Source organism: Trachymyrmex cornetzi, unplaced genomic scaffold (assembly GCF_001594075.2).
Source record: "Trachymyrmex cornetzi isolate Tcor2-1 unplaced genomic scaffold, Tcor1.1 scaffold1064, whole genome shotgun sequence".
In the NCBI taxonomy this organism is placed as follows: Eukaryota; Metazoa; Arthropoda; class Insecta; order Hymenoptera; family Formicidae; genus Trachymyrmex; species Trachymyrmex cornetzi.
Window position 1 is genome coordinate 8481 of NW_017295614.1, and position 4835 is coordinate 13315.

Below are 4835 nucleotides of genomic sequence, written 5' to 3' on the forward strand. Positions count from 1 at the left end.
TAATATGTTTGGGCCCCCCCCCCTCTCCCGCTGGGAGCGGGGGTCTAGCCTTCCAATCTGGATTTCCAGGATACTACAATACACAGCTATCTTCAGTATACAGTGACTATCGTGACTATCCACAACCGGAAGGTAGATTTCGTTACTAATGGGGAATCTTTGCAGACGTCTCGGCCGATTCGCCCCCCTGGCTCCGGGGGGTGCCCGCGTGGACCGGGGTCTTTGTCCTCCGCCGTGTTCTTCCCGTTAGGGTCCGATGGGTGGGGGGGCCCGCGCCTCGGGCGGTGCTCACGGGGGGGATCAGGATTTTCCAATGGAATAACCGGGGCATCCGAAAAAAATCTTTCTTCGCTGCTTTCCATAGTAAAACACTACGACGTGTTCTGTATTCAAGAAACTCTTCTAAAACAATTCAGCAACTTACATGTGAAAGGTTTTAAAATCTTCAGAGAGGATATAGTCCAGCCTGGAGATAGAGGAGTATGCGTGCTGATTCGTGAAGGTATTAAATGTGATTCTGTCCATTTTGACAACGTTTCTCACAAGTCTGTGGAATTTGTAGACGTAAAAATTTTATTCAAGGAGTTGGATGCTATAACAATAGTAAACTTGTATAGACATCCTGGTATGGATACTCCAGTTTCCTTCTATAGGTCGCTTCTTGGCGTGCTTCATTCCACCAAGCATTTTCTCATTTTAGGAGATTTCAACGCACATCACTCTGCATGGGGATGCAGACGACGGAGCCTAGCGGGAGTGAGACTCCTCAGAGCTGTGGAAGAGATGGACTTAGTCATTCTCAATGACGGGGGCACTCCGACCCTCTTGCACCCTTCGCCTGGAGCGTTTTCGGTTATTGATCTGGTTATCGCTTTCCCCCAGTTAGCTCCTCTGTGTGAGGTCTCGATGGAGGCAGATACATACGGAAGTGATCATTATCCCATAATTACCACCTTAGGCGCTCAGGTTTGCTTAACGTCCAGATTCCCTTACAGGATCTCGTTGTCTAAGGAGCAGCTCCAGCTATATTACCACAATCTTTCGACTAAGGCTAACAGCCTCTCTTCTCGAAATCGTAAGGATGTGCTGGAACTTTACGATTCTTTTGTTAACGATGTTTTGACTGAAGCTAGAGATTTTCTTCCTGAGGACAAACGCTTCCCGCGCTCAATAGTCTGGCGCGCAAAACGGGATCTCCCGCTCTGGTGGAATAGTGAATGTTCTGACGTGATTGGACGCAGGAGGGAGGCTGTCCGGCTCTTTGTCTCCTGCCCCACTCCGGGGAATTACGCGGAATTTTGTAGAGTTCGCAGAGAGTGCTCCAGGAAGCTACAGGAACAGAAGCGAACTGCATGGCGCGAATTTGTTGGCAAATTCAACAGCAAAACCCCCTCCCGACAAATATGGGGCCTCATTAAAAGTTTTAAAGGAAGGGCTGCTGCTATTTCTTCGAATATCGACTCGCAGGACCTTAGGCGTGTCTCTTCTGAAATGATCAATAAACTCTGTCCGGCATCAGCTTACTTGGATCGAGCTAGGTCGGTTGAGGAGATGAGGGTCGATGATGGCTCTCTTACTAATCTATGTCCTTGGTTGGACGATCCCCTCACTAGAAAGGAATTTAGATGTGCCTGGCGACGGTGCGTAAAAGGTCAGCGCCCGGTCTCGACAAGGTTAGCTTCGAGATGCTTAGCCAGCTCCCCATGGAATATGATAATCTCTTGTTGGAGGTATTCAATCTTATCTTTGCTGAAGGCTCTTTTCCGGAGTCGTGGAAGAGTTCCCTCGTGGTTCTTATCCCTAAATCGGGTGGTAAGGGAGTTAGGCCTATCTCCCTAATGTCATGTATTTGTAAATTGATGGAGCGCATACTCTATCGCCGCTTGGTTCGTTGAGTCAAGGTCTATCCTTCCTCAAGGACAATCCGGTTTTAGACCTTTCAGGTCATATGATGACAACCTGGCTACTCTGGTCACCTCGATTAGGACCGGTTTCTTAGACGGACAGCTTACAGTTGCCGTCTTTCTAGACATAGAAGGAGCATTTGACAACGTTGACCCACATATTCTCATTGACGATCTCAGGGAGCTGGGAGTTCCGGCACGATTCAGAAAGTTCGTAGAGAATTTAATTAGTGTGAGATCTCTTAGCTTCGTAGTCGAGGGGGAGCTCCGGGGACCATTCTTCGCTCTGAAGGGCACGCCTCAAGGGTCCACACTGAGCCCGATACTCTTTGATTTATATCTCAGATCAATTGACCAGCATTTGCACCATGGCACGCGATTCCTTCAGTATGCTGATGATGTGGTTCTATTTTCTACACACAGAGATCTGATTATCGCTCTCGAATCAGTGGAGTCCTCCTTGACTCGGGTCTCGGAATTTTTAAAGTACAGAAATTTGATGATATCCTCTAGCAAGACCAAGTACATGATTTTCAGAAAGGGCAATCCCCCCAGGGTTGATGCAAACCTTGCCATCGGGGGGGCATCGATTCCAAGGGTTGGTGTCCACCGATTCCTGGGAGTCCTGTTGGATTGTGGCCTCGGCGGTGGTCAGCATCTCAAGTATTTGATCGACAAGGGTAGGGGGATCGCTGACATTGTGGCAGTGCTGTCCGGTGTCACTTGGGACTCTCACCCCGGTTTACTCCTCACCATATATCGGGCTGTTTTCCGCAGTGCTGTGGAATACGGAAGCCAATTCTTCGTCTGGCGTCCTACCAATGCAGACTTTGTCAGGCTCCAACGCCTCCAGTACAGGATCATAAGGAGAGCCATGGGATATCGCATCTCCACACCGATCAACGTCATGCTGGCCGAAGCCAAGGAACACAATTTTTCTAATCGACTTGAATACATTGCATCTAAATTTATTTACAAGACTATGGCCAGCAAATTCAGCCCTGTCTACAGCTCCTTGGAGGAAATGGAGGTTGTAGCCGTGCGGAAGAATCGTAAAGCCGAGGCCATCAAGGCCTCCAGGCTCTTCAGACATTATGTTCTAACTCGACATGAGGAAAAGATTGTTTACAGATCCACTTATCCTCCAGCCTTCTGGCATACATACGAGGTCTCGTCCACAGGAATAGCATTCATCCAATGAATGCGAGGCTGTGATAAGAACAACACAAACCTGATAAAAGCGGATTTCTATCACAAATCTTTCTCGTACAGGCAGGGGGCAGTCTCCTTCTACACGGATGGATCGAAAAGTTTGAACGAATCTGTTGGCGCCGCCGTTTACTCACCGGAAATGGAGGGCACCATCGAACACAGATTACCGCCCGAAACATCGGTCTTTACGGCGGAACTTTGGCTGGTATTCATAGTCAGATCTTATATGCAAGACCGTCTTAAGTACGGTCTTAAGAAGTCACGAACCAATCACTGCATTAGCGTCTTAAGACATTACTTAAGACGGTCTTGAAATAAGAATTGACTATGAATACCAGCTAGAGGGCTGCATTAACGTCTTAAGACATTACTTAAGACGGTCTTGAAATAAGAATCGACTATGAATACCAGCCTTTGAGCTATCTATCAGGCTGTGCTGGCTGCTGGAGATCTCCAGTTAACCAAGTGTATCATCTTCTTTGACTCTGAGAGTGCTCTGGAGGTACTTAGCAACTCCAACAGCATACAACGGAACTATTTAATTTACTTCATCAAACAGGCATACATTGACGTCATCAAACGCGGGACTGAAATCACTCTATTCTGGGTTCCTGCTCACTGCGGCATCCCAGGTAACGAGATCGCAGATCAGTGCGCCAAACGTGCGACGCTTGGAGCTTGCCGACCACATTTTCAGGTGCCTTATGTGGGCCTTCAGATTCTGTCAAGGACAGCTGCGGTCAGGCGCCAAGAGAATCACATGAAGCGAATCTCGGTTTGCGCTGTCAAGGGCACGCGTTATTACGAACTTTATCATACGCCGTCTATGAGGACCTGGTTCCACGAGGAAACTTTATCTAGGAATGAAATTGTTCTAATAAATAGACTCAGAGCTAATCATGTGAATACTCAAGAAAGTCTTCATAGAATTGGTATTGTGAATTCATCAGAGCCTGTCCGTGCGGCAATTCCCGCCAAACCGTCAATCATCTTATTTTTCACTGTGTAACATAAGGCGTGTTCTTTTTGGCTGAACCTTTGCACCAGTTCATCTTTTTTCCTTTTCTCTCCAGCAGGAAAGAAGAGGAAGAAAGATGAACTGGTGCAAAAGTTCAGCCAAAAAGAACAGGTCTATAGACCTCTGCTACACGGCACGCTTAATCGGGTTTAATAACATCCGCAGTTATGAAATTGACCAATCATAGCTTTTCGTCGGGAGAATGGAATGATTGTGATTGACCAATTTCATAACTATGGATGTTATTAAATGCGATTAAGGGTGCCGTGTAAATGTAGTCATATAATAGGTGCATCCAGAAGCACGACCGCTCATTGAGCTCTTGTATCTGTTTGGTCTATATTTTTCGATCTAATGGAATATGCCAATCAGATGCAAGAGCTCACTGAGCGCTCAGTGAGCGGTCGTGCTTCTGGATACACCCCTTAAAAACTCTCTTCCAATCCGTAAATATATCGAGAACAAATTTCCTGACTCTCCCCAAGATATCCTCCTTGCCCTTTCCTCCCCCTTCCCCAGGCTCTGCCGCTTGATCTTGACTTTTATGAAGGCCAACGACCTTTTCTTTTAATCTTGACTCCTTTCTATCATCGACATCTAGAATGGACCGCTGATGGCAATGGTGGGGGTAGAAAGACGATTAGAGTGAGAGGCAGGAATAATAAGATCGTTCTTTCTCTGTTTACTTTTGTTTCTAACTA